Source organism: Barbus barbus (assembly GCF_936440315.1).
Source record: "Barbus barbus genome assembly, chromosome: 28".
In the NCBI taxonomy this organism is placed as follows: domain Eukaryota; kingdom Metazoa; phylum Chordata; class Actinopteri; order Cypriniformes; family Cyprinidae; genus Barbus; species Barbus barbus.
This window is the reverse complement of record NC_136756.1, coordinates 29,777,524-29,789,347: the sequence shown is the minus strand read 5'-3', so window position 1 is coordinate 29,789,347 and position 11,824 is coordinate 29,777,524.

The window sequence follows — 11,824 nt, the reverse complement described above, 5'->3', positions numbered from 1 at the left end:
TCTGATTATTATAATGTTGTATATATGAATTAATGTCACAGAAGTCAGTTAATTCTCAGCACATAGAGACTCTTTCACCCAGATATCACACTATAGAGACCGTGTCTGTTCCCCGAACTAGAAAATACAGAAAACATCCAAACCAAATTAAGAGTAACAATTTAATTGATGTTCAACAAATAAAAAACAGATATAATACAGATAAACAAATGATAAAGCTTGGCTTATTGAATATTAGATCCCTTTCTACAAAAGCACTTTTTGTAAATGATATGATCACTGACCATAAACTAGATGTGCTTTGTTTGACAGAAACCTGGCTAAAACCAGATGAATACATTACTTTAAACGAGTCTACCCCCCCAAGATTACAGTTACAAACATGAACCGCGTCCAAAAGGTAAAGGGGGAGGTGTTGCCACAATTAATAGCAATATTTTCAGTATTTTTCAGAGGTCGGGTTTCAAGTATACTGTAATTCGTTTGAAATAATTTTGCTTCATATAACATTATCCAAAGAAACAAGTGTTAATGATAAATCCCCTGTGATGTTTGTACTGGCTACTGTATACAGGCCACCAGGGCACCATACAGACTTAATAAACCTATACACCTATACACAACTAACCTACTGACAGATTTAACTATAAGTATATTATATATAAGTATTTACCCTATACAAACTAAAAGAATAAAGGATAAAAAGTACAAACTATACGAATGCTTCACAAATACTGTACATGTGCAAAGAGAGACATTTTGAGTCCAGCAGCTGGTTGGGGAACAGTGCAGGATGATTTGTAGTGCATGAGCATGTAAACATACATATATTGCTGAGTCTTTTGTGGGATTGTGTTCACGCAGCAGTGTGTGTAAAGTGTCTAGTGCACATAAAGGAGAGTGTGTTACTACAGGTGGTTTGTACAGGCCCACTCAATTCGAATTGTTTTTTTCTTTGGTGTCCATGTTTCAGGAGGTAGGAGTTTGCATGGGGTTTCAGAGGGGGGCGGTGTCCAGCTGTTGAGTAGTCTGGCGGAGCGGGCTCTGATGCTCCGGTACCGTCTTCCTGATGGTAGGAGCTGGAAGAGACTGTGGGAGGGATGGGTGGAGTCCTTCACGATGCTGTTGGTTTTGCTGGAGCATCGTGTAAGGAAGATGTCCAGGATGGAGGGGAGAGGGGCACCGATGATCTTTGCAGCTGTGTTCACTGTCCGCTGGAGGGTCTTGCGGTCAGCAGCACTGCAGTTCCCGTACCAGACAGTGATGCAGCTGGTCAGCACACTCTCAATGGTGCATCTGTAGACTGTGGTGAGGATGGGTGGAGGGAGACTTGATCTTTTCAGCCGGCAGAGAAAGTGTAGGCGCTGTTGTGCCTTTTTGGAGAGTGACATGGTGTTGGTGGTCCAGGTGAGATCCTCTGTGATGTGCATCCCCAGGAATTTAGTGCTGCTGACTCTCTCCACAGTCGAGCTGTTGATGGTCAGTGGGGGGTGGTCAACGGAGTTCCTCCTGAAGTCCATCACAACCTCCTTTGTCTTCTCCACATTGAGGGACAGATTGTTAGTGCCACACCATTCAGCCAGCTGTGCCACTTCCTCTCTGTAGTGCGTTTCATCGTTGTTGCTGATGAGGCCTACCACTGTTGTGTCATCAGCAAACTTGATGATGTGGTTGGAGCTGAACTTGGCAGTGCAGTCGTGGGTCAGCAGTGTGAAGAGCAGCGGGCTGAGCACACAGCCTTGTGGGGCACCTGTGCTCAGTGTTGTAGTGCTCGAGGTGTTGTTGCCGACACGGACTGACTGAGGTCTTCCAGTTAGAAAGTCCAGGATCCAATTACACAGGGAATTGTTAAGGCCCAGCAGGTTTAGCTTATTTATGAGCTGTTGTGGGATTATTGTGTTGAATGCCGAGCTGAAGTCAATGAACAGCATTCTAACATAGGAGTCTTTATTTTCTAGGTGGGTAAGAGCCAGGTGGAGGGTGGAGGAAATTGCATCGTCCGTAGAGCGGTTTGGACGGTATGCAAACTGGAGCGGGTCGAGTGTGTTGGGGAGGCTGGTTTTGATGTTGTGCATGACTAACCTCTCAAAGCACTTCATCATGATTGGAGTCAGTGCTATGGGACGATAGTCATTTAGACAGGACACAGGTGATTTCTTTGGTACCGGTATGATTGTTGTGGATTTGAGACGTGGGGACGACTGCCTGGCTCAGCAAGGTGTTGAAGATATCTGTTAGGACATCTGTCAGCTGTACAGCACAGTCTGTCAGAACACGGCCAGGTATGTTGTCAGGACCCGCAGCCTTGCGTGGGTTAATCCTAGATAGGGTCTTCCTTACGTCGGCTGGAGACAGACAGAGCGCCCGGTCGTTGGGAGGTGTGGGGAGTTTTTGTGCAGGTGTGTCATTCTGCATTTCAAACCGTGAATAAAAGTGGTTGAGTGCATCGGGGAGGGATGTGTCCTCATCACAGGCCTGTGGCGGGGGCTTGTAGTCAGTGATGGTTTGAATGGCTTGCCACAGGCTCCGTGTGTCTCTGCTGTCTGTGAAGTAATTGTTGATTTTTTGAGCATATGACCGTTTTGCATTTTTGATGCCACAGGACAGATTGGCTCTTGCTGTTTTGAGGGCTGCTTTATCTCCTGATCTGAATGCTTCATCTCTAGTCTTTAGCAGCCCACGAACCTCTGCTGTCATCCATGGCTTCTGGTTTGCACGTGTGGTGATGGTCTTGGTTACTGTCACATCATCTATGCACTTTTTGATGTAAGCAGTCACAGTTTCAGTGTACTCACGCAGGTCTGTGTGGTTGTTGTAGGTGGCTGCCTCTTTAAACATGTTCCAGTCTGTGTCCTGGAAGCAGTCCTGCAGTGCTGAGGTGGCATTGTCTGGCCATACTGTGATCTGCTTTTGAACCGGTTTGGCTCTCATTTTTTAATGAGAGGCATTATTAAGCCTCTCATTAAAAAAACACAACTTGACCCCAAAGAATTAATTAATTACAGACCGATCTCGAATCTCCCTTTTCTGTCAAAGATATTAGAAAAGGTAGTATCATCACAATTATATTCCTTCTTAGAGAAAAATGGTATCTGTGAGGATTTCCAGTCAGGTTTTAGACCATATCATAGTACTGAGACTGCTCTCATTAGAGTTACAAACGACCTGCTTTTATCATCTGATCGTGGTTGTATCTCTCTATTAGTGCTACTGGATCTTAGCGCTGCGTTCGACACTATCGACCACAACATTCTTTTAAATAGAAAATTATGTTGCCTTTAGAGGAAGTGCACTGGCATGGTTCAAATCATACTTATTTGACCGCCATCAATTTGTGACAGTAAATGAAGAGGTATCATACCAATCACAAATGCAGTATGGAGTACCTCAAGGCTCAGTACTAGGGCCGTTACTTTTCACGCTTTACATGTTACCCTTGGGAGATATCATTAGGAAACATGGTGTTAGCTTTCACTGTTATGCTGATGATACCCAGCTCTATATTTCTTCGCGACCTGATGAAACTGACCAATTTGCCTAAACTAACGGAATGTATAGTTCATATCAAAAACCGGATGACTAGCAATTTCTTACTGCTAAATTCTGAAAAAACAGAGGTGTTAATTATTGGACCAAAAACTTTTGCATGTAAAAACCTAGATCACTGTCTAATACTTGATGGGCGTACTTTTTGATAGCATTCTTTCCTTCAAAAAACTTGTTTCTAGCATTTGTAAAACTAAATTTTTCCATCTTAAAAATATATCTAAATTACGACCTATGCTCTCAATGTCAAATGCAGAAACATTAATTCATGCGTTTATGACCTCGAGGTTAGATTATTGTAATGCTTTATTGGGTGGTTGCTCTGCACGTTTAATAAACAAACTCCAGCTGGTTCAAAATGCAGCAGCTAGAGTTCTTACTAGAACCAGGAAGTATGACCACATTAGCCCGGTTCTGTCAACACTGCACTGGCTCCCTATTAAACATCGTATACATTTTAAGATCTTGCTAATTACCTATAAAGCCCTGAATGGTTTGGCACCTCAGTATTTGAGTGAGCTCTTATCACATTATAGTCCTTCACATCTGCTGCGATCTCAAAACTCTGTCCATTTGATAATACCTAGAATATCAAAATCAACTGCGGGCGGGAGATCGTTTTCCTATTTAACGCCCAAACTCTGGAACAATCTACCAAACACTGTTCAGGAAGCAGACACACTCTGTCAGTTTAAATCTAGATTAAAGACCCATCTCTTTAACCTGGCTTACATAATACACTATCGCATTTCTATAATTCAAATCCATTAAAGGATTGTTAGGCTGCATTAATTAGGTCAACCAGAACGGGGAACACTTCCCAAAACACCTGATGTACTTGTTACATCGTTAGAAGAATGGCATCTACGCTAATATTAGTCTGTTTCTTTCTTATTCCGAGGTCACCGTAGCCACCAGGATCCAGACTGTATCCAGATCAGATGGTGGATCAGCACCTAGAGATGACCTCTACAGCCAGGACACCTAGATGAGCCCCAGAGACTGATCCCCAGTGAAGACCCTGTCTCCAAGACGGCCATCGGGACAAGACCACAGGAACCAGATGAGTCCTTTGCACAATCTGATTCTGCTTTAGCCTAGATTTAAACTGCTGATTTTGTCTGGCCAGAGGAGAATGACACTATTTCGACAAACTATTTCCCGTCTAAATACAGTAAAGCTGATATAAAGCCACCCAGCATTATATCAAGCCGATGTAAAGCTGCTTTGACACAATTTGCATTGTTAAAAGCGCTATACAAATAATATTGACTTGACTTGAAAACAGTTGTGCTGCACAATATTTCTGTGGAAACTGTGATACATTTTTTTTTTCAGGATTCACAGATGAATAGAAAGTTCAAAAGAACAGCATTTATTTGAAACAGAAATCTTTTGGCACATTATAAATGTCACTTTTGAACAATTTTAATGCGTCCTTAATAAAGGACTTAATACACACTTTTTAAAAAATATTTTGAAAGGTAGTTGAACTGTGTTCAACATTGATAATAATCAGACCAGACATGTTTCATGAGCAGCAAATCAGTATATTAGAATGATTTCTGAAGATCATGTGACACTGAAGACTGGAGTAATGATGCTGGAAATACAGCTGCAGATCACAGAAATAAATTACAGTTTAACACATATTCACATAGAAAACAGCTGATTTAAATTCTAATAATATTTCACTTTTTTACTGTATTTTTAATCAAATAAATGCATTCAGGGTCAGCAGAAGAAATCAATTAAACACATTCTTGATTAATAAATGCATTTTTTTAAATAATTATTAAAATGATATATCTCAGATCCTTTTCCATATGAAGCTGTTGAATGCATATGCGCTTGTTTTTGTCCGGTGGATCATGCTGTTGTCTGGAGGAGTGAATGAAGGATCCTTGAGCTCGTTGTGTTCTGTTGGATTGAATGGTAGGAGATTGATGAAGCGGCACAAGGCCGAACTCTCTTTGTGTGTGTTTGAATAGCTCTGACCCTTTTGTAACGCTAAACCCAAGTTTTCGACACACACTCCTGAAGGACACACACACACACCTACGGCAACCTCATCAGGCTCGTTTGAACACGTTAAGTTATTAACATACAGATGCTCAACAAAAATATCCAGCAAAAAAAAACAATCCTGTGTGGAGTCAGATGAGGATGCTGTCGTCATGGAAACCAGACCATAATAGACTAAATAGTAAACTTTAATGCCAGCCCACTGTCTTCTACAATCTAATGTATTCTGAGGAGTCAAGATGCTAATATAGAAAGGTCTAAAGTGAAAATGTACTTAATCTAAACGCACGGTGTTCTCAGGGAATGACGAACTTTAAAAGTCTTTCTGACATAAGCAGCTCAACAACATTTTCATTTACTGTATGTGCAGCATTTGATTATGACTATTATTAATGTGCTGCTTCTGAATAAGGTGAGTGAACTCTGTGCTAACTGATTAGGCCTCGTTTGTGTCGGGACGCTGATGAGTTAATTATCACTCATATTCTCAGATTTGCAGGCGTGATGTTCCTCAAAGCACGTCTGACTTCTCCAGGTGTTATTGGATGAAATTGTTCTTTTGTTGGCCTGCATGCGCATAAACAATATGGAAATGCTGGATTAGATTAGTGTTTGTGAGCTGTGAATACTGAGCAGGCATTTCCGCTGTTTAGTCCTGCGTTCAGATGAATCTCATATCTGTCATTTCACAGCTTTGACCTTCCACTCGCTCCAGTCACTCAGTTTCACACATTAACCCCTTCAGTCCCGAGACAGTCACTTACCTTTAGATTGGTTTTATTTATCTGTGTTGAATTTCTTTGTTTTTATCAAAATTATATGACATATTTAAAAAACACAAAATAAAAACTAATTCAAAATGTAAAAAAAAAACTTAAAAAAAATATATATTTTCATTACTTGAATGAAAATTATGTTAAATGAAAAAAAAAAAACTTACTTATTAAAAAAAATTTAAATCTTATTTTATTTTAATTTAGGTAAACTTGATGTACTGTATGTCTGTATAGTTTTATTATTATAAAATAATAATAATAATAATAATAGTAATAATAAATAAAAAGTAAAAACTATTAAAAATGTCAAAAACACACAACAAAATGAATATAACTTTAACTCAAATTAAATGACAATGGAAAATACAAAATATATGTAAAACATTAAATCATTAAATAGTGTTTTCATGACCTGAAATAAAAGAATTAAGTCAAAAACTTTTATTTTAGCTAGCTATCAAAGCAACATTTTTCATTTTATTTTCAGTTTAAGTTAGTAGTGATAGACGGTGGCATGTGCCAAGATGATTAATGGCTTTGACCTTTGTGACCTCATAACAATATTAATGATAACCATATGTGACCTTTGATCTCATAACGAGTTTCAGATGTGGAAATCGGCATGCGTGAAATTCAGACATCATCCGGGGATGAGAAATGTTGTCCGGTTGGTGGAAAGCCATAAAGGAGTTGTTGTTGAAGATTTTATGGTGTGTTTTTGGAATTATTCTCATGGGAACATCTGTGTGACTCGCCCCCGTCCCATCTGAGCGTGTCCGGCTCTCTCTCTCTCTCACACACACACACACTGTACAGTGTAATTATCTACAGATAATTATACATTTTACAACCCATCACAGAAAACTTTACATCTAAGAAAATAAATAAATAATTAATGTGCTTTATAAGTAATTTACTCATGGGCTCAATAAAAAGTTCCCTCGCTCTCTCTGAGAGGATGCTTGCCCCCACACCGTAGGTTAAACAAGTATTTACGTTATTTATGTTATGGTTCTTAATTGTGATCACATTACAGCAAGTCGACATAGTCCCTCTACCAAATCTGCCAAAAGTGGACAAAGCAGAAAAATGCTTATGCTTATGACTGAAGGGTAGTACACATAGGCCTAATATTTAACAGCAAACGGAAACGTTGAAAGAAACGAGTAGAGAGTAATTTCCTGAACTTTCATTTATTTCTATAAACATTGAATGCTGACGGCTCTTAGAGAGAGAAGGCCTCACCTAAAGGCATATGCAGTCCAACAAACAAAATGTGTACAGCGTCATCCGTAACACTAACCCTGAGTAATGACAGTCACAGTAGATCGAGAGAGGTTTTTCTGTATTCTATATGCATTATGACAATTTTCTTAAAAGATGTGTACACTTTTTGAGAAACTAGACATCTAGGAATTTACAACTGTGCCCCCATAGAACTTGTTTGGATATTATCTTTGGGTCTGTGTAGGGGAAAACATGGACAATAAGGTTTGTTCTATATCTACTCTATATCTATGTGAGTACACACTAATAATAATAACAATAATAATAATAAACAGTTGAAACAAGCTCGGCTGATACATCTCCTTATTTTCATGTTGGATGGTGAAATATACACATTCTGATGCATTAGAAAAAACATTAGAAAGATACGAAACCGTGGTACTCGTGCAAAAATAACTAAATATATAAAATTGAATAAAATATGATGAATGAATGTGAAATGTGATTTCTTTGTTCGGTTAAGAAGGTTAATCTATTGGAACTTAGAAAAAAAGAACAAATAATTTAAAGATCAAATCATTTGAAATGTAGGTTTGTCAAAAAGAAAGAATAAGACATTTTTATTGTCACCTAGCCTGACTATTGTAATATTTATTTTTATATAGTATGTTACATATACATTTTATTTATTAACATCTTTAAAAGAAGAGAATGATGTGTTTTAGAAGTTCAATAAACGTAGATAAATGCTGAATATGTGTTTAAAATGTATGATGAATGATTTGCTTTAGTAGGATGTTTTATAATGTTAATAAGCTTAATAAATATATAAAAGAAATGCTAAATACGTTTAAAATGTATGATGAATGATTTGCTTTTTTAACACGCTGTCATATATAATTATACATTTATTACCACCTTCTTTAACTCTCTGGGTCTGTAGAAATGTTGTCATGTCCCTGACATTTGTGTTTTTTCAGAATCTTAAAAGTATATTAATGGCTAAACTGTATTCAGCAAAAACAGTAATATGCCAACAGCATGAACATACATGTTTGTGTTTTTAAGAAAATCTGCATTTATGTGTGGTTAGTGAAAAAACTCAAATGTGTGATAAATGGTTTGCTTTGCTGAAACATGGTTGTTACTTAATAATAATAAAAAAAACAAGTTTGTTACTTGAGTCTCTTTTTAGCTTGAAATGTTTATTTTTTATACAGTATGTTACATATAATCCCTGGAGCACTGAAGAAGTTTTGACATTTGTGTTTTTCAGTATCTTAAAAATATATTAATGGTTAAAGTGTTTGTGTTTTGCAAATTTAAGATGACATTTCTTGAGTTTTCATAATTAAGATAAGATACTTACAATCAATATTTGATCAAAAAAATGAATGTATAGGCAGAATTTGTTGTGTGATGGGTAGGTGTACAGTTTATACAGTAAAAATTAATTGAGTCTATGGAGTGTCCCCACCAAACCAAATGCATATTAATACTTCAAATGTTTGACCTGAGCATAACAGCTTTTTGAATTATACTAAATGATGTTCATGAAAAAATATATATATAAAATATATAAAATAAAAAAAAAATGTAGAAAGTTTACTGTCATGGGCAGGTTTATCAGAATCAGAATGAGCTTTACTGCCAGGTATGTTTACACATAAGAGGAATTAGTTTTAGTGACAGAAGCTCCACAGTGCAACAGAAACACAGCAACAAGACAAGACACAGATAATAAAGAGAATAAAAATAATAATATAAATTTATACAAAATGGACAATGTACAAAATAGCAAAAAAAGCAAAAGGGGCACACAAACCCGATGAGTAGTAATACTCCAAATAATTGTCCCCACGATCATAACAGCATTTTACAATATATTAAATTATGTCTATGTAAATATAAAATGCAGAAAGTTTACTGCGATGGGTAGGTTTAGGGGGATGATACAGTATAAAATTCATGAATATAATGTAAATATGAATATAAAAGTTTGTAAATATATATACATAGTTTGAATATAAAAGATGTGCTTACAGATATCTTCAACACCTCGCTGAGCCAGGCAGTCGTCCCCACGTCTCAAATCCACAACAATCATACCGTCCAAACCGCTCTACGGACGATGCAATTTCCTCCACCCTCCACCTGGCTCTTACCCACCTAGAAAATAAAGACTCCTATGTTAGAATGCTGTTCATTGACTTCAGTTCGGCATTCAACACAATAATCCCACAACAGCTCATAAATAAACTAAACCTGCTGGGCCTTAACAATTCCCTTTGGAATTGGATCCTGGACTTTCTAACCGGAAGACCTCAGTCAGTCCGTGTCGGCCACAACACCTCGAGCACTACCACACTGAGCACAGGTGCCCCACAAGGCTGTGTGCTCAGCCCGCTGCTCTTCACACTGCTGACCCACGACTGCACTGCCAAGTTCAGCTCCAACCACATCATCAAGTTTGCTGATGACACAACAGTACACCTCTCAAACGAGGCCCACGACCACCTCTCAGAAGAGTCCCCTGCCATTCCTTTGACCAACACGTCTTCCTCGTCTTCCTCCCACCACTGCTTGACCTCCATTGTGACCTGGATCACCTGCTGGCTCCATGTTACGTATCACTATGCTCTTGCAATTGGATCCCAATCAACTCTTTATATACTCATTCCACAATGTGCACTCAATCATCAGTAACGAGTTGGCAGAATTGGACAAGCAATTACAAGGGCCTGCATCTATACAGTGCAGTACTGTCAATACTGTAAATAGTCTGAAAAGGTGGTACAGTATTTGGGACCATAGACACAGTGTCTGATGAAGCATTATGATAAAATATTAGGCTACATCCATGGATATTGTAGTCTAATTGGTTCATGCTCCACGCTAATTGGTGACAATGAATCTCGTTACAGTATCTTGAAACTTTCATGATTTAAACATGGAAGATTGTTTGTCTGTTTCCATACAACTATGCATTAAGAGTAATGCAACAGTTACTTATCATTTTGAGCAGTTGTATCAATTGATAGTTAGATCATTGTAAGGAAATGAATAGACACTCATTTGAAATGTAATGTGTGAATTGCCTTTTGAAATAGTAGTACTTTGATGTTAAGTTGTGTCGTATTGAACAGGTGATTTTTGTTGAATGAACAAATGATCTAAGTTTTATGTGTATTGTATCCAAGCAATTGAGAAAAGGGTTAGAGTTTTGAAAAATGTGCATTTTGATCATTGGTTGTGAGTTTTGTGTCTAGAGTTGTGAAAAATGACATCAAGGTTCTGAAAATAGTAGCAAAGTGATTGTAAAAAACTGTATTTATATTCAATTCATTTAAAAGAGGAGAGTAAGACTTTGACAATTGAATTAACCTACGGTGTGGGGGCAAGCATCCTCTCAGAGAGCCCATGAGTAAATTACTTATAAAGCACATGAATTACTTGTTTATTTTCTTAGATGTAAAGTTTTCTATGATGGGTAAAATGTATAATTATCTGTAGATAATTACACTGTACAGTGTGTGTGTGTGTGTGTGTGAGAGAGAGAGAGAGAGAGAGAGAGCCGGACACGCTCAGATGGGACGGGGGCGAGTCACACAGATGTTCCCATGAGAATAATTCCAAAAACACACCATAAAATCTTCAACAACAACTCCTTTATGGCTTTCCACCAACCGGACAACATTTCTCATCCCCGGATGATGTCTGAATTTCACGCAGGCCGATTTCCACATCTGAAACTCGTTATGAGATCAAAGGTCACATATGGTTATCATTAATATTGTTATGAGGTCACAAAGGTCAAAGCCATTAATCATCTTGGCACATGGCACCGTCTATCACTACTAAAGTTGATGTGCTAAAATAGCTAAAACTGAAGAAAAAAAGAATTAAAACTATATAGACATATATTAAACAAACAATTATTAAAAAGACAAAACACAACCAAACTGACAAATCTTTAACAAAATTCAAGAGAATATGGAACATATGAATATAAAAACTAACTCAAGGTATTAGTTTTTTCAGCTGCTTACACACATTTTCTTTGCCTCTTTTTTCAAAACTTCACACACAAATCCAAGAATTGCACGCAAAATGCCTCACATCTCTTGCAAAATGAAGCACTGCATTCAAAATATCACAAACACATCTCAAAACAAACATTTGCAAACACCTTTGCCATAATATTACAGTGTTTTCAACTTCTTACACACAAAATCTTTCTTTGTCACACA